This window comes from Coregonus lavaretus (genome assembly GCF_964263955.1).
Source record: "Coregonus lavaretus genome assembly, chromosome: 32".
NCBI lineage: Eukaryota > Metazoa > Chordata > Actinopteri > Salmoniformes > Salmonidae > Coregonus > Coregonus lavaretus.
The window spans coordinates 38,150,976-38,170,635 of NC_140019.1; the positions used below are offsets into that span (position 1 = coordinate 38,150,976).

General features: G+C 41.5%; 1 protein-coding gene across 3 annotated transcripts in view; it reads right to left on the minus strand.

Moving 5' to 3' along the window:
• The window catches only part of LOC311107881 (neuroblast differentiation-associated protein AHNAK-like), a 50,859-nt gene extending 34,348 nt beyond the window's left edge, over positions 1 to 16,511 (minus strand). The window contains exons 1-2 of one of the 3 annotated variants that reach the window (XM_084150464.1): positions 16,185 to 16,511; positions 1,775 to 1,841 (exon numbers count right to left, since the gene is read on the minus strand). The gene's annotated coding sequence lies outside the window, so the exon portion shown is untranslated. Of the gene's footprint in view, positions 1 to 1,770; positions 1,842 to 16,184 lie in introns of all 3 variants that reach the window. The other 2 variants (XM_084150466.1, XM_084150465.1) reach the window with 2 other exon arrangements.
• Positions 16,512 to 19,660: the final 3,149 nt, after the last annotated feature.

A 19,660-nucleotide genomic window follows, 5' to 3' on the forward strand; every position in this document is an offset into this window, starting at 1 on the left:
ACCATAGACAGCTGCTTCACAACCTCTGTAGAAAACTGTTTCAATGTTCCAGTCATTTATTACTGAATTTCATTCAAGATTTCCAGTCTTTCTGTCCATTAACTACACTATGTTATGTTTCTCCCAACTTGCGAAAACCTCTCCAGGAACAGGGTTGGGCAACCCTGACATAGACAATCTCTTTACACTAGAGATGGAAAGGAGACATGGCAGAACACTATAGGAAAGGAGACATGGAAGAACACTATAGGAAAGGAGACATGGAAGAACACTATAGGAAAGGAGACATGGAATAACACTATAGGAAAGGAGACATGGAAGAACACTATAGGAAAGGAGACATGGAAGAACACTATAGGAAAGGAGACATGGAAGAACACTATAGGAAAGGAGACATGGAAGAACACTATAGGAAAGGAGACATGGAAGAACACTATAGGAAAGGAGACATGGAAGAACACTATAGGAAAGGAGACATGGAAGAACACTATAGGAAAGGAGACATGGAAGAACACTATAGGAAAGGAGACATGGAAGAACACTATAGGAAAGGAGACATGGAAGAACACTATAGGAAAGGAATGAAATATGAGCAGGAAGAGGAAACGACTGTTAAGCACCTGAATCCAACCCTTAACATCAAAGAGACAGACAGAGCAGGAGGGACTCTTTGGTTTGTATAATTGCTGTAATGTAAAGTCACATGACCAGCTGGTTGAGGGGTAAACAAACTATATTGCTGTAATGTAAAGTCACATGACCAGCTGGTTGAGGGGTACACAAACAGTGAACGAGACCTCTTGTGTTCATGGAATCATACGACGGACAAGCAGCCATAGAAAGCAGAAACAATAACAGTCAAACAACTTTCTTCCATTTCTGCCTCTCTGTGCCTTGAGTGCAAGAAATCTGCTTGCCGAGGGACACATCGCACTCTAATCAAATCATTGAGCTCATCAAAATGTGCTCAAGGGAGACATGAAAGTAAATATTTGGGCACAAAAGGGTCAAAGGAGAAAATCGGGGGGGGAAAGGAATGGGAAGGAGATGAGGGTCATAGACACATCATGTAGTTTGGTATGTAACTGTGCCTATGAGAGAAAGCCTGCATGGAACACAAGGACAGAAAGCTTGTGGTTTCTGGCAATGGCAGCTCCTAGCCAGCGAGCTAAACCCACCGCTTTCTGACCACAGAACATATCTGTATACGCCTCTTTCCTTTCTCCCTTGTTGGCTACATTGTCTGCCTACGGTTTGGCGGTTTGGTATTCCTTAGACTTACGACACTGACGACTCAAAAAATGTATCTTGGTGCAGCTGCTACTACCAACAGTTAAACACTGTGATCTGGCAGGGCTTGACTGGCCATTTCATTTTAAAAGGAGGGGGGGGGGGGGGGGGGGGCTGGACTAAACAGGTGGTCAAGCAATAGCGGGGGGGGGGGTAAAGATGAGGCATGCAGAGGGTGTCAGATTTCTCCAAGGCAGGCCTTTCACAGCTCAATGGAGGCATGACCTTCCAGGTTCAAAGGCAGTTCTGTGACAAACATTCCAAAAGAGGTTCTAGAGTTTGACTTTAGAATCACCAAGGTCCAATCAACAAAGACAATAGAATGTTGTTGACCAAAACAAGATGACAGCAACAAGATAAACTATGTAATATTTGTGGAGATATTTAGTTTACAGTAACTGATATGTTTTGTGTTGTGTTTAGCCTGTGTCTTGTCGTCAACATCTTGGAGGAGTATATCTTTGAATGAAGGACACTTACGTACTTTGGATTGCTCAAGCAAGGCCAAGGCTGTCTGTCTCTTTGCTTCTTGTCTTTCTCTGTTCGTTTGTCTGTTAACATGGAGAGAGAAGAGGAATGGGAGTTAATCACATTGATTGATTGATTGATTGATCGACTAGTTAGGTTCATTCTCATGTCCACACGTCTCTCTTGCATGTGTTACTCACACAAGAGAGCAACCAACTTCAACACACTTTCATTCATGGCTTTCGGACAGACATAGAAATAAATTCATAAACTATGCCCGTACTTATATGCTACTGCTCCGGGGGATATCTAGTCTACATGACTACGTCACACGTCTGCAGTGCGCTGTGATTGTGTCTTCCTAACAATGCAATGGACTTTCACCTCAGAGATAATTCCTTTAATCAACTGGAGGGGCACTCCGGGAACATTAATAATTAACCTGCCTGGGTGAGAATAAAGTATTGACGGCAAAGAGTCCCAATCATGTAAAACACTCCCTTAAAATTAGGCGTGTGCAGCTACTGCTTGGGACATGCTGCATTTCAGGTCAACTATCTCGCCTGAATAGACACACCAACTTCTAATAAAGATGCAGCGTCAGCTAATCTGTAAAGAGTCAAGTGTGTCTGTTTTCATGTAAATGCTGAAAGTGTTCAATTTTAAGAACAAACAACTTGCAGGTGGGAAAGCAACATTTTATTGTAGGTACTGGTGGAGCAAGAGCTTATATATTCCAATACCCACTGGGAAAAAAACTGGTTGAATCAACGTTGAAAACTGAAATGTATGTGAATCAATGTGGAAAACTGATAGGAGTTGCAAAACGTCATCAACCTAAGGGCATTTCATCTTTTTTTTTTCCCACCCAACATTTAGCCTAAATCCAATGACATGGTTAAACGTTTTGTTGCTTTAACGTTGAATTCACATTAGTTGACAACTCAACCAAATGTAAATCGAAACTAGACGTCGAACTGACGTCTGTGCCCAGTGGGTTATGTGAATTATGTGGCAGCCACAACATTTTTAAATATGCACCACGGATCACTCAACACAACAAGAAAAATGCACTGCAGGCAGACGGGTCATTTCAGTTTCCCGACTCAACGCAAGACTAGTATGTTCAAACCACAACTTAAACACATCGCTGGACTTTCAAATGTTGCCAAAACAGTCCCAAACAAAACAGTCACGAGCTATTGGCCCTTTCCTTATGGTTTTCCCCCTGGGGAGTCAACACCTTGGCTTATAAACAGACCTCACATACCCAGCTGCTGTCTGCCGTAGGCCTAGTTCTGATGTCTGCTAATATATTTAGCCAAGATTCACTTTCAGTTCAGGTCTATTAAGATTTTAGAAACAACTAGAGACTAGCCTTAGGCCTCCATAACAGTTAGCGTCTCACTTGTAGCTGAAGTGTCTTCAGAAAATATTCCCACCCCATGACTTTTTCCACATTTTGTTGTATTACATTTAGATTTTTTTGGCATACACACAATACCCCATAATGTCAAAGTGGAATTATGTTTTTCAAAATGTATACTAACTCATTAAAAAGTAAAAGCTGAAATGTCTTGAGTCAATAAGTATTCAACCCCTTTGTTATGGCAAGCCTAAATAAGTTCAGGAGACAAAGATTGTGCTTAACAAAGTCACATAGTAAGTTGCATGGACTCACACTGTGTGCAATAATAGTCTTTAACATGATTTTTGAATGACTACCTCATCTCTGTACCCCCACACATACTAACCGCCCCCTGTTATTGTAATGGTGAGAGGTTAGCATTTTGGGGGGGGGGTATGATATTTATGTGTCAGTTACTTTCTCACTCATCATTAGGTCACGATTCATTCAGGACTATCCGTAACCATGGTAGCATCCACATTAATTTAGAAGCATTTAGAAACGTGTTCTGTTCGTATTTACAATAAAAGTGACTCCAAAATGAGACAATACATTTCTTCTGAAGCACAACCAAAAAACAAACAGCGAATGCATCCAACAAGTTTGTAGAGTCACCAGCGTGATGTAATCATTGTGTGCTAGTATTATGGAATGAAATAGTAAAACCTTTGATCTCTTTAATACACATTTAAGTGAATTTGTCCCAATCCCCTAAAATGGGTGGACTATTGTATGTACAAAAGTGCTGTAATTTCTAAACCGTTTCTAAACACCCAATATTGATGAATGAAAATACCCTCAAATTAAAGCTGACAGTCTGCACTTTAACCTCATAGTGGAGTACAGAGCCAAAACAAAAAAAACAAAAATTCCCTAGCTAGGTTTCCATCCACTTGGTGACAGATTTTCATGCAAATATTATAAAGAATCTGCATAAAAACAATATCCACATTTTTCCACCAGAGATGTGTTTCCATCAAATTGACTTGTTGCGGATAAAAGGTTCTGTTTGATGACGTAGTGCACATAAAAATATATTTTGCGGGTAACTTCCTGTGTACCCAATAAAAAAATACAATTTTTAAATGGGTTTCCATCACATTTTCAACTCTACTGATGGTTTTGTCACAAATAATGTTGTGTTATATAGCGAGTGTCCCCACTCTGGTATTGCCACGTGCGCTCTTGCCAACAGCGCACAGATACAGGCGCTGTTGGTTGGAGCGCACGTATAGCCGACACAATGAGATTATCATGGACAAAAGAGCAAGATTATTTTTATTTGTCAAACGGCAGCCAAACATCGATCATCATGTCACCAGAATAAGACCCTCGATATTTATTGAAAAGGAGCATCAAGCTCATCACCTTGCACTTTTCACCACCCTGTGACGTTCATCATCATTTTATTTAATCTGTAGCCTAATAAACTGCATGGTTTCCCGAGTCGTAGTGGGAGGGACAACACGACACGTCATCGCGTCACTCCAAGTTTACTTCCATATGATGGTCATTATATCAATATTTGCGCACCGACATTTCTCCCATAAATCATTTTTACCGACACAAAAAGATCCCACCTTGTCTAGCGTAATTTTGTTTTGTCGACATTTGTAAAGTTTACTGAAACATTTTCTGTTTCCTTCAGGCCTGTCATGTACTTTACTCACATAACAAGGTTGGAAGGACGCCTTCTTAGTGTCCCAATACCTTTGGAGCTCACTGTACCAGCACTAGCCTGAAGATGAAGAAATATCTGATTTAAGATTTATGACTCATACTATAAAGTATCTGGAGGATTCTGATTTCCTGAATGACAGTGATCATTTTCAGCACAGCCTTTAAGCTTTGAGACATCAATATTTTCAAGATATAATTGTATAAGCATATGCTAGCCAACTGCTTTGGTATTGATATATTTTATTTTCCAATTAGACTTTGCCATTTGTACGTTGTATTTAAAGTGCTTTCTCTCCGGCTTAGTTCACAATTCCTGTCTACGTTTGAAGATCACTGCTTTGACTGGAGTGAAACAAAGAAGACTCTTTCCTCTTGAGCAGAAACAGCAAACGGTGGACTGGATTCCTCACAGACAGGCATGGACCAGTGTCAACCTGCCCCACAGACAAGCTGTGTTTTTTTTTTAGTCTGCTCTCTCCTCCCCTGTTGTTGTATGCAGAACTCAAAGTCAAAGTTATAGTAATGGGTAAAAAGATGAAAAGCTTTCCTGGATTTCCGATTGGTAACTTAACAAGCTGAAGTAGTTTGAGGATCAAACACAAACCTATGACGCATAACACAGCTACATCTGCATAGTGTTAACAAACTGGATCTTAGCTAGATTTAGAGCTATGTATCGCTCCTGTGTTCATGTTGTGCTTACCTGTTGCAGAAGAGCAGAAACCAGGCATGTCATAGCTACATGTTGTTGTCTATAGCGATAGCCACCGGTGAACTAGGAGTAAACAAGGGTCTGGTAACGGATCCAACAAGTGTTTATCTCTTAACTGACCACCGGCCGCCAGTCATTTCAAACCCTCATTAAAGTCTTTCATCACAACACCACCAAGCTAAAAACCTCTTCCTATCCTACTGCTTTATTGTTGGCACAGCTAGCCGGTTTGGTTATTTCTGCCTGGTACTGAAATAGATAGGCCAGTGGTGATAAATGCCAAGCGATACGAGGTTGGGTCGTCACTGTGTTTGCATAGAGAGACTCGGGGGTATGGCAGCTGTGTACACTAACAGACATCAGAGGTTTGTATTAATTTTCCTCCTGTCACGAGGGGAAGATCAACAACATACGTAGTAGGGCTGACCCCAATTAGTCGACCGCCATGCGCCTCCCAAATGTTGTCACAATGCGGAAGGGGCTCTGTATAGCTCCGTATTGACATGATCGGTTGATGGTAGGTGGGGGGCGGTACATCCCGGATAAACCTTGGATTGACCAATGCGCCCAGATGCACCATACACGTCTCTCTCCAGAATGCGCCCTCTCCTGCCAATTTGTGCACATTCATTGTTTCATAACTTCATTGTGTGAATTGTTTGTGTTTGATTGTTAGTGTGTATCAATTCCCCATTACATAAATCACCGGTAGTACATTTACCGTTAATTCCTATAATTTCTCATCTACAATGTTTGTTATTTTCGTTATGGTAATTTATTTTAATGCATTCAATATTATTATTCCAGTCTTCCTGTTCTCATTGTGGGCGTGGACACATTGTTTGCAGAGCACACAACCTGCTACACTTGTGAGAAACACATTTTGGTTTATTTCATTCCATTTACGAGTTTTGTCAATTTTAGTCATTGTCTTTTGTTTGGAGCGTTCCTGTCAATGTTGAGGAAGGAAGCGCACGCATAGAAGTAGGCCTATAGGCTACCTGGCCTGCGCGCAAATGGAGGCATATAAATGTGCCCATTTGGGGATCTGATAGTATTTCTGATTGGCTTAACGCACCACCACTAATGAGCTGTGGAGCTTCTCAAAGTAATGTTTTCTTCACCTCAAAACAGCAAGTAAACAAAGTCTGTTTTTACATCCATTGAGAATGACAATAGTTCCTCAATGTATTTGAAAAATCTTTCCAGCTCTCTCCATTTTGATCACCACTCAGCGTGAAAGGGAAAAATGTCATGCTCTGATCCAGTGGAAACGTCAAAAATAGGCCTACCTGATTACTTCTTATTAGTGCTTGACTTGGACTGAAATAAGTTCCGGTATTCATTTTGGGTGCTGGCACTGTTTATATTTAGGTGCAGGAGCTCCACAGTACTTTTGAGCTAATATTCTATAAGAGGAACAGGAGCTCAAGCAGTAGAACATTTGAGTTGCCGGGACTCAGCTCCGGTGAATTCCTGCCCAAGTCAAGCACCGCTTCTCATCCCTTGCGCAAATAGCCTACAGCTGTGTCTGTCCTGAGCGCACTGGCGTGGGAAACTTTGAGGGCCCAGAATATTTTATACATTGTTGCAAGCTTCGGGCCGACACAAGCTAATAGTTGATACAATGTTTTAAGTTCGTTGCAGACAGGCCATGTGTAGCCAATGTGATTTATAGGATATTTATTTTTATCAGGATATTTTCTACCTGCAGGCTGCAATGTTTTCGTTTGTTGGCTTTATGTAGGCTATTTTTAAATGTGGCAATATAAGTTACTTTTTAGATTTGAATCATTTTCATTTAGATTTTGAGATATGAAGACGTTATTATAAATTAAATTAAACTGTTTCACAAAAATGTTTTTTTCTTCTGGTTATCTAGATCTCTGGCGCCCTCTTGAGGCATTTGCCTTATCTAATCAAACCGTAAGCTTAAAGCATCAGACAAGCTCAATGCATATAGTTGATTTTATTAACTATATATGGAAAAATACACGTTTAAAAATTTTGACCAATCGATTGGAACAGACGACTTTCGGTCGACCAAGATTTTTTTGGTCGGGGACAGCCCTAATACCTAGGTAAGACGGTTAGGCACAAGAATTCCAAAAATGTGGGCTCTGTCTGTAATCAATTCAATGAAGGAGATTCACATAAGATTTGGTTGACCTAATTTGCATTGATTGTTTTAATGTCTGTTTGGAAATGTTTTCTGACCAGATAAATGGCTCTTGTCAATGGTGCTATTAACATAGGAACATGTCAACCTTGACTTGCATTGACTTGTTACATGGACATCACACATTCAAAACACTGTGTACTATTGGTTGCACCTATGTGGTAAAGCTAACACCATTAGTCAAAGCAAGGCGACTGGAATAACAGTTAAAGAAATATTCTGAGAAGCGTGGGGGAAAACACCTTCACCTATCATACTACTGTTGTGGGAAACTAGCTCAAGGTCACTGCAAAACTAAGCTTAACAAATCTCAGGTAGGTTTAACCCAGAAAGGAAACAGTGTGGCCCCACACTACTGTTAACCATCACAAGCACAGCAGCACACACAGAGGAGCTGTGCTAGCTAGCTTGCTAAAGGGAGTGTGGGGCTGTGCGGGCTGGGCCCGGGAATTAGACTGACTAGAATAGATGCATCACAATACCATGTCGGCAATATTGATTGTACCTATGAGTGTACTGTCAAATTTCCATCATCTGATGGGCTTTTCCCCGTTCTAGTCAGTCAAACAAATATATTGATTTATATGTGCCTCCGGTCTTTTCACCATCTCAGCGCTAGCTTGTTTGCTAAAGGATCGGAGCAACGAGCTAGGCTTCAGGTCCCACCTCAGGCAGTGCTAAAAGAGCAACAGGCTAAAGGGCTAGGTGCTGTGCTGTGCTACGAGGCCGGGCCCCACCCTAGCCTCCAGTCCTGTCTCAGCGCTAGCAGTTAGCTTGCTAAGAGATTGGAGCAACAGGCTACGATGCTGGGCCCCACCCTAGCCTCCAGTCCTGTCTCAGCGCCAGCAGTTAGCTTGCTAAGAGATTGAAGCAACAGGCTACGGGGCTGGGCTCCACCCTAGTCTCTCAGTGCTAGCTAGATTGCTAAAAGAGCAACCAATGGGCTAGGCAACAGGGCTGGGTGTTATGCTGCGCTTTACAGGGCTGAGCAGGCCCCTCCCTGGGCTGGGTGTTATGCTGCGCTCTACAGGGCTGAGCAGGCCCCACCCTGGGCTGGGTGTTATGCTGTGCTCTACAGGGCTCCAATCTACCACATTCCTTGATAGAGCTGTCAGGCCAGCTGGAACGGAGTCCAGTCTCTACTCTCCTCTCTCTCTCTCTCTCGCCCCCTCTCTCTCTCTCCCGCAGTGAATAACTCCAAAGAAATAACCTCCACTCACTCTACCAAGCCTCTCCGTGTGCTGCCTGCCGCCCAGAGCATGTCAGCACAGGTTTCAGCCACAAAACAGAATAACACTTTTTTGTTGTAATTATTATTACTTTTTTGGGGGGTTGGGTTGTGCAACTACAATCATTATCACTGAATGGATCTCTGTACATGATTGTACCAAGGAGCCGTATAGACTCTCCAGTTTGGTAAATACCTAGTGAGATAGTATTTTATCTGATAGAGGCAGTGAAAGTGAATGCAACCAGAGAAGCAAAGGATCTGAAAGGATCAGTCAGTCAAGACAACAAAACAATGAAGCATAGATTGAAAGGTGATGGTGATAAGAACACTAAATCAAACAATGAAGTGTGAAACACTGGTGAGTGAGTGGCAAGATTTGGTTAAGGATCTATGGGCCCTGGTCAAAGGTAGTGCACTATAAAGGGAATAGGGTGCCATTTGGGACGCAGTCTTAGACAAAGGAGAATAGAGAAACTGAATTGTCCCAATGTTATCAAACAGAACTGTCTCAATGTTTTCCTCCTTACTCTATTGTGGGGGGGTAGTTACAAGCGAAGGGGTGGACAGATCAGCTGACAAAGCAACATTTGCTACCACTAACTGGCCTGACTGGTTTACAGACCAGAGAGAGAGAGAGAGAGAGAGAGAGAGACAGTAAATCTCAGTAAGACACAAATAATGGTGTTCCAAAAAAGGTCCAGTTGCCAGGACCACAAATATAAATTCCATCTAGACACCATTACCCTAGAGCACACAAAAAACGATACATACCTCGGCCTAAACATCAGCGCCACAGGTAATTTCCACAAAGCTGTGAACGATCTGAGAGACAAGGCAAGAAGGGCCTTCTATGCCATCAAAAGGAACATAAAATTTGACATACCAATCAGGATATGGCTAAAAATACTTGAATCAGTTATAGAACCCATTGCCATTTATGGTTGTGAGGTCTGGGGTCCGCTCACCAACCAAGAATTCACAAAATGGGACAAACACCAAATTGAGACTCTGCATGCAGAATTCTGCAAAAATATCCTCTGTGTACAACGAAAAACACCAAATAATGCATGCAGAGCAGAATTAGGCCGATACCCGCTAATTATCAAAATCCAGAAAAGAGCCGTTAAATTCTATAACCACTTAAAAGGAAGCGATTCCCAAACCTTCCATAACAAAGCCATCACCTACAGAGAGATGAACCAGGAGAAGAGTTCCTTAAGTAAGCTGGTCCTGATTTGGTTGGCTCTGTTCACAAACACAAACAGACCCCACAGAGCCCCAGGACAACAACAACAACGCAATTAGACCCAACCAAATCATGAGAAAACAAAAAGAGAATTACTTGACACATTGGAAAGAATTAACAAAAAAACAGCGCAAACTAGAATGCTATTTGGCCCTAAACAGAGAGTACACAGTGGCAGAATACCTGACCACTGTGACTGACCCAAATTTAAGGAAAGCTTTGACTAGGTTCGATCCCCGGGACCACCAATACACAAAAATGTATGCACGCATGACTGTAAGTCGCTTTGGATAAAAGCGTCTGCTAAATGGCATATTATTATTATTATTATTACTATGTACAGACTCAGTGAGCATAGCCTTGCTATTGAGAAAGGCCGCCGTAGGCAGACCTGGCTCTCAAGAGAAGACAGGCTATGTGCACACTGCCCACAAAATGAGGTGGAAACTGAGCTGCACTTCCTAACCTCCTGCGAAATGTATGACCATATTAGAGACACATATTTCCCTCAGATTACAGAGATCCACAAAGAATTAGAAAACAAACCCAATTTTGATCAACTCCCTTATCTACTGGGTGAAAAACCACAGTGTGCCATCACAGTTGCAAGATTTGTGACCTGTTGCCACAAGAAAAGGGCAACCAGTGAAGAACAACCACCATTGTAAATACAACCCATATTTATGTTGATTTATTTTCCCATTTGTACTTTAACTATTTGCACATTGTTACAACACTGTATATAGACATAATATGACATTTGAAATGTCTTTATTCTTTTGAAACTTCTGAGTGTAATGTTTACTGTTAATATTTATTGTTTATTTCACTTTTGTTTACTATCTACTTCACTTGCTTTGGCAATGTTAACACACGTTTCCCATGTCAATAAAGCCCTTAAATTGAAATTGAATTGAGAGAGGTTTTGCATAAGCAAAGAGAAAAAGGTTTTAGATTGACAGAGGCAATAATGTGATTATTCTACAGTACATGGTGCATAACACCTCAAATCAAATAACATAACATTGATTAATAACTGAACTTGAAATTATTTATTACACTGATTTGCAAGTGGAATAGATCCTTTTATAGAAATTATTTACATTTAGTTTCCAACACGCATCAAAATACACCAACATCTAAGGACTGCATACAAGTATTGTTTTAAAAGAGTGCAAATAAGTATTGTGTTATTTATTCTGTATGTTGTTGTTGTCCGACCCAAAGTGAACACTGTTTATTGTTTGTGTGAATGTCACCAATGGCTAATGGTAATTACAGGCTAATATCACACCCTATTTAAATCTTAAAGTGATGGAGCTTTGGAAATCATCATTTAATACCTGAAATTCTATTACATTCTATAGTTATTGTTGACATGAATCATTATAACGTCTTCCAGTGACATGACATATTGATACATAGTGTGTAGCACACTTGTAACCTTTTGACTTTTTTTGCAACTTTTCTGCACATTCTATAGGCTAGCGGTTTTTATTTCAGAGTACGAGAACAGCTGTGGTTGGAAACAAATGGGTTTTAACAAGCAAAGACAAGTGCTGAGAAGGAGGTAAGGAAATGACAGTTTAAAAAAACATGTGAGCCAGTCTCTGTAGCCAGACAATAACCTCAACAAAGCAAAATATATTTCTAAATGTACATTCCTCGCACTGCCACCCTGACATTTAGGCACTCCATTCCAAACAACGTGTTACGTACAGATGTAGGATCTTAATTTGACCAGTTTCTCACAGCAGGAAAATAATCCAGCAGCAACGGAAAATGTAAATTATTGTGTGGATTATAATTAAATAGACATTTTTTCTAAGGGTTGATACATTTTCTTTTGTTTAGTTAGGGCAGATCAAGTCTGACATTGTGGAAATTACAAACTTTATAATACTTTTAAAACCTTGAATACACTACAAGTTTGCATTTCCTGGTGTGCAGCAAATGTCCTGCAACAACAGGGTGATCAAATTAAGATCCTATATCTTTACACCATATGTCAACTCTAGTCAGAGCTGGAGAAAGGCAGTTGGAAGGTGGGGGGTGGCACGGTTGTACATATGCGAGGTTGTGTAAGGTTTACGGCGAGTGTACTGTAGGGGTTTTCTGTGTTAGTTGTTTTTTTGTCACTTCAGGTGTGTGTTCACCGTGGCCCATGTCTACTCCCCATCCTACACTTGCACAGGAGATATAAAAAGCTTATCCCAGCAAGAACGTTGTAAAAAATGGGACTGTATGAATTGGGCTCCAAAAAACATTGCCTGATTTTATTAACAGGAAACATGCCGTAAAGTCTGTCTCTAAATGCACAGACAGAATAGTCGAGAGGAGAGAGTGGGTAGTGGCTCTCTCTGCAAATCTGTGTACAATCGCTCTGTCTGAAAGACAGTATTTTGCAATAATCGTTATCATGAACATTGCTACATTTCATTATGGCAAAATAAGTCCACGAGCCAAGCGATATTTTGAGATCTGCTTACAGTTCCACAGAGGGGGGGAAGAGAACACCACACTACCCAGCAGTTTCCCAAGTTGGGATCAATAACGTAGTACTGTACAACTTCTACTCCACATCATCTACACACCAATTCAAACAGCTGTTGCTGCTTTAGTGCACCAGTTGTGAAATGTATGTGATAAATACAATAAAATAGGGTGGGATTAAAATGAGTTAAAGGTCTACAATCAGAACACCCAGGGACCAATCAGAGATTAATAGAAGTGTTTTAAAAAAAACTTTCGTTTTATAGGAATAAGTCCTCCCCTACACTCTCTCTCCCTCTCTCTCTCTCTCCTCTCTCTCTCTCTCTCTCTCTCTCTCTCTCTCTCTCTCTCTCTCTAACTCTCCCTCTCTCTCTCTCTCCCTCTCTCTCTCCCTCTCCCGCTCCCTCCCTCCCTCTCCCTCCCTCTCCCTCCCTCTCCTTCTCCCTCCCTCTCCCTGTCTCTCCCTCGCTCTCTCTAACGGATAAGGTCCTAAACGGCCCTGAATGGGACCGTGAGGAGGAAATGGGCTCTTTCCGTTTCACACTGGCACAGTGAGAATGCCACTCCTCTCCTCTGCTATCAACAGTTGGCAGGGGAAAGCTATGGGGGCAGGTTTGGTGGAGTATAATGATGAATGTTCTATGAATTCCATGTCCACTGGATTGATAGATTATGTGAATAAACAACGATACCCAGTTTGGGCTTGACAGGGGGTTGTCAAGAAAGGCTCTGTTCTAAATCTGTTGGCTGTGTAGTAATTTATTGCTTACTTTGTTCCAGTCAGTATTTCACACTTACTATATTCTCTGTTTTGAACAAGTACTACCATGTCAAATGAACTGTTCAAAACATTGAACACACAGACATAGGCTATACTTTTTTCCATACCATCACATTAAAAAAAGTGAACATTTAAAGGTCCAATGCAGTCAAAAACGTGATTTTCCTTTATTTTATATATATTTCCACACTGAGGTTGGAATAATACTGTGAAATTGTGAAAATTATGATAACACCCTTTTAGTGTAAGAGCTGTTTGAAAAGACCACCTGAAACTTCAGCCTGATTTGGTGGGATGGAGTTTTTGCCTGTCTGGTGACATCACCAGGTAGTAAATTAGTTAATAGACCAATAAGAATGAGAGTTCCAAACTTCTCTGCCAATAACAGCTAGTTTCAGTTTTCCCCTCCCCACTCAGACCACTCCCAGACAGCCCTAGCTAAATTCTTGCTTGAGAAATTGCTCTTTGCTAAGAAGACATTTGTTTATTTTTTGACCATTTTAATTTTAAACAATCACAGTAAGGTACTTAGTGTTTACCCAGAAATTCTTTTGATATTGAGATTATTATTTTTTTAAAGGTTGCATTGGACTTGACTGACCATATGTAGGGCGGCAGGTAGCTTAGTGGTTAAGAGCGTTGTGCCAGTAACCGAAAGGTCGCTGGTTCTAATCCCCGAGCCGACTAGGTGAAAAATCTGTCGATGTGCCCTTGAGCAAGGCACTTAACCCTAATTGCTCCTGTAAGTCGCTCTGGATAAGAGCATCTACTAAAATGTAAATGTAATACAACCCTTTGCTAATCACTATTCATCTCCTCAACAGGAACAATTGGAGAACCGCTTGACATTTACAGCTTTAAGGCATTTTCTGTGAGTTGGCTGACTCTGGTGGCAGCCTGTGGCTAGTGTTCTCTGGGAGAGCGGCTTTCGTTTCCTTGCTGCTCTACAGAACAACGTCGGCCAGGGTGTGACAGAAGGAGGAAGGGAGAACTTTACAAAGCATAATGTCTGGGGGATCTAAATCGCTACATCTCTATCTATGTCTATTTGGATGGAGAAACACACAAGGTGGCTGTTAGGTTTTATTATATCTCTTAAAGGTTAATACACGCCTGAAGTTACAACAGCGTAGCTGTTCTGTTATTCAAACACATTCTGTATCTTCCCTTCTTAATGTTCTGAGCTCGATAAAACACCTCTTTCCCTCTGCATAAAACACCTCTTTCTCTCTGTGTAAAACACCTCTTTCTCTCTGTGTAAAACACCTCTTTCTCTCTGCATAAAACACCTCTTTCCCTCTGCATAAAACACATATTTCCCTCTGCATAAAATACCTCTTTCTCTCTGCATAAAACACATCTTTCCCTCTGCGCTGCAGAAGTCTTGATTATTTTCCCCTCTTCTCCTCAAACCTGGTTTCAATTAGTAAGTATTTCCAAACCACTACATTCCATTACCATACCCCGCCCCCACCCCCACCCAACCCCCTCTCCCTCCCTCTCCCTCCCTCTCCCCCCTCTCTCCCTCTCTCTCTCTCCACCCTGGTTAGAATCCCAGGATAAAACGAATCCAGTTAAAACTGCGAGTCAGGAGAAAGTCCCTAAAACTCCATCCATGTCAACACAGTTAAAACACACTTAAAACAGACGAAAACTGTTTTTTTGTTGTTGTTGTTTTTTGCTAAATTGGAAAGTACAGTTTCATTTATCACACACACTGTATACTTATATACTATATTAAAACCGTTACTATATTATACTCTGAAAACCGTTGTTTTTTCGTGAAGATGGGTTGGAAGTTGTTGTTCTAAAACTGCTGTACATGACTGTGTAATTATTTTCTCTCTCGCTGGGTGCGCCTCCCTGAACGAGGGAGAAAGAGGGAGGGAGGGAGGGAGGGAGGGAGGGACGGAGGGAGGAGGTGAAAGAGTAGTAGTAAGTACAATCCACACGCAAGCCTGTAGGCTATCTTAAAAGGCTTTATTGGAAACTGCCTTTACTGATAGACATTTCTTAACAAACAATTACTCATAGTCACACAAACACTCGACTTGGTAGATTAGGAAGCAAATAGAAAAAATATAAATTAGCATGACAGGTTTTTAATCAAAGATGATATTTGGGCGTTGTCTTTGGACAACTTTTTTTTTTTTTTTTTTTACTGAGTGCAGGGCGAGATTAGATTCGGATTATCAATATCCACGTTGCTGAGATGAAGTAACAACTGGACTAGGCTATACATCTGCATGGGGTTTTTATTTAAAATGTTGATAGATAGCATTAAGCACAATGGAACATAACAACCCCCCCCCCACCCCCAACCCCCCCCAGCTTTATTTTGTGCGCAGTAAGAGAGAGTGAAATAAGAAGGGTGACCCAAGTCCCCGTTCATGTGGGTGGGGACACACACCCACTTCATCTCGTGTTGGAAATTACAGAACTTTGAACGAGAAAAAAAAGTAACACCATGGACCACCACCCTTCCTCTCAGTTAGTGCGGTGTTAGTGCGGTGAAAGACTACAATTCTTATTTTCAAAAACTTTATGTAAACGAACCTTAAACAGCACGATTGCCACGTCATTTAACAAATGCGTTACAACTTTGGGAGGTTACCAGATGTGATACCATCACCATAATACACTTTTTAAATAATCTAAATCAGAATTGTGACGACAGAAGTAAATGGTTGTTTTACCTATGAGCAGTCTGAGCTGCAACAACTTCAACACAGCAGTTTGAGCATCTTTGGCAGTGTCCTCTTCTCCTCCTCCGTCCCAGCAGTCGATAAAAGCAAGTCTTCCTCTTCCCAATCAAAAGTTATTTCTCTCTTCTAAAATACTTTTTTTTTTCTCTCTCTCTCTATCAACCCGAGTCTCCCTCGGTGTCCAGGGCGTTTTTCTCTCCCCTTCCTTCTTCTCACTCTCTCACCTAAGTAAGTTTTACCTTTTTTCTAGTGTGCGTGGCTGTTACTCCGCACTTTGCAGAATGGTTGGACATGCGAACTGGTACTGCTACTGGTCGTGGATAGAGGGTGGGAAGGGAGGGATATAGGGTGTAGAAGGGCGTGGCGGTGGGCTCCCTTTCTGGCTCTGCCCATCCAATGCAACCTGGAATCAGGGGTAGACATAACATAGTAAATAAAATCGGGGCACTCTAATTATGTTTCAACAAAAATATAAACGCAACATGCAACAATTACATTGATTTTACCGAGAGAGTTCATAGAAGGAAATAAGTCAATTGAAATAAATTTATTAGGCCCCTAATCTATGGATTTCACACGACTGTACAGGGGCGAAGCCATGGGTGGGCCTGGGAGGGCATAAGCCCACTCACTTGGGAGCCAGTCCCACAAAAAGGGCTTTATTACAGACAGAAATACTCCTCTGTTTCATAAACTTTCCGGGTGGCTGGTCTCAGATGATCCCGCAGGTGAAGAAGCAGGATGTGGAGGTCCTGGGCTGGCGTGGTTCCACGTGGTCTGCGGTTGTGAGGCCAGTTGGACGTACTGCCAAATTCTATAAAACGACGTTGGAGGTGGCTTATGGTAGAGAAATGAACATTAAATTATCTGGCAACAGCTCTGGTGGACAGTCCTGCAGTCAGCATGCCAATTGCACGCTCCCTCAAAACTTGAGATATCTGTGGCATTGTGTTGTGTTGTCCCCAGCACAAGGTGCACCTGTGTAATGATCATGCTGTTTAATCAGCTTCTTGATATGCCACACCTGTCAGGTGGATGGATTGTCTTGGCAAAGGATAAATGCTCACTAACATGGATGTAAACAAATTTGTGCAAAACATTTGAGAGAAATAAGCTTTTTGTGCGTATGGAACATTTCTGGGATCTTTTATTTCAGCTCATGAAACATGGGACCAACACTTTACATGATGCATTTATATTTTTGTTCAGTATAGTATGTCATGTTACTTTGCAGACATTACAGTGAAATGTTTACTTACAGCCCTTAACAAACAGTGCATTTATTTTTAATAAAAAAGTAAAATAAAACAACAACAAAAAAGTGTTGAGAAAAATATATATATACAGGGGGGTACCGGTGCAGAGTCAATGTGCGGGGGCACCGGCTAGTTGAGGTAGTTGAAGTAATATGTACATGTGGGTAGAGTTAAAGTGACTATGCATAAATAATTAACAGAGTAGCAGCAGCGTAAAAAGATGGGTTGGGGGGGCAGTGCAAATAGTTTGGGTAGCCATGATTAGCTGTTCAGGAGTCTTATGGCTAGGGGGTAGAAGCTGTTGAGAAGTATTTTGGACCTAGACTTGGCACTCCGGTACCGCTTGCCGTGCGGTAGCAGAGAGAACAGTCTATGACTAGGGTGGCTGGAGTCTTTGACAATTTTGAGGGCCTTCCTCTGACACCGCCTGGTATAGAGGTCCTGGATGGCAGGAAGCTTGGCCCCAGTGATGTACTGGGCCGTACGCACTACCCTCTGTAGTGCCTTGCGGTCGGAGGCCGAACAGTTGCCATACCAGGCGGTGATACAACCAGTCAGGATGCTCTCGATGGTGCAGCTGTAGAATTTTTTGAGGATCTGAGGACCCATGCCAAATATTTTCAGTCTCCTGAGGGGGAATAGGCTTTGTCGTGCCCTCTTCACGACTGTCTTGGTGTGTTTGGACCAGGATAGTTCGTTGGTGATGTGGACACCAAGGAACTTGAAGCTCTCAACCTGTTAGGGTTAGGGGTTAAGGTTAGGGTTAAAGTTAGGGTTAAGGTTAGGGTTAAAGTTAAGGTTAGGGTTAAGGTTTGGGTCAAGATTTAGGAGTTAGGTTAAAGGGTTAAGGTTAGGGGAAGGGCTAGCTAATACGCTAAGAAGTAGCACAAGTATCTAAGAAGTAGTAGGTTGTTGCAACGTTGCTAATTAGCTAAAATGCTAAAGTTGTCCGTGATGAGATTTGATTACGCAACCTTTGGGTTGCTAGACATTCGCATTATATGCCCACCCATAAGTAACCTTCTGTCTTATGTAACCACACAAAAATGATTTACATTTACTATGCTACGTCTAGTCTATGAGACCAGCCTGCCCAATGCAACAGTCATTTCACTGCTCCAATGACATGTAATAGAAAGCTTTGCAAATTGGTTAAAGGGGCAGTCCTTCATGGTCCAGTTATCCAATGTAATACATTTGTAACAGAGTTTTAGAGAGCCGATAAACTCAGATAAATGTGTTTCAAATATAACTTTTGTCTCTTTGTCTTTGAAGAAATGCTCTCTCTTGTTTTTATATAAACTTTTGAAATAGTTTTTATTTGAAGCAATAGGAATTTAACAATATAGTCCTAACCTATTTATTAACAACATATAAAGTTGAAACTTTTTCCATTTGTGAAGGAGCTTTGGTTGAAACTCAGCAGGGACAATTGTATTGCTTTGAATGACTGTCCAACTTTGCTCTCTAAAATTCAAGAGATCCATTCAAAACATGAAACAACCCTTTGGTTATGATATATTATAAGTGTCCCAAATGGGACCCTATTCATATAAGGGCACCAGTCCTGGTCAAAAGTAGTGCACTATTAAGGGAACAGGTAGCCTAGTGGTTAGAGTGTTGGGACCAGTAACCGAAGGTGAAAAATCTGTCCATGTGCCCTTGGGCAAGGCACTTAAACCAAAGTTGCATCCCAGCTCTGTCACCCAATACTGTTATTCATGCCAGAGCAAACGCTACACTGTATAATTTCACCCTCATTGCTAGCTGTATTGCTTGCTCATTTTTTTTTTTGTGCTAGTCTCGCGGCAGCAAGACACATCATTATACATCTCGTCTTTGTTACTAGCAATTAAGTCAAATACTTCTCAAATGGCACCCTATTCCCTATATAGTGCACTACTTTTTGTCCAGAGCACCACTACACGGGGAATAGGGTGTCATTTGGGACATAGCCATGCAGGGCGTTGTCTAACTTGGTTCCAGGTAGGCTTCTCTTTCAGCAGTTATTGTCCTGGCCTGAAATGCACAGGATCAGTAGGCATGGAGAGAAGGTTGTTCTATCAAAAAAGGTTATGTTTTGTTTTTCATGTGAGGCAGAATATGGAAGTGAATAACAGAGTCAGAACAATATGCCGATCCAACAGAATTAACATCTGAGAGTTTTGGAGACGGTGATTTCAGATGAGGTGACTGCATTATGCTACTCCG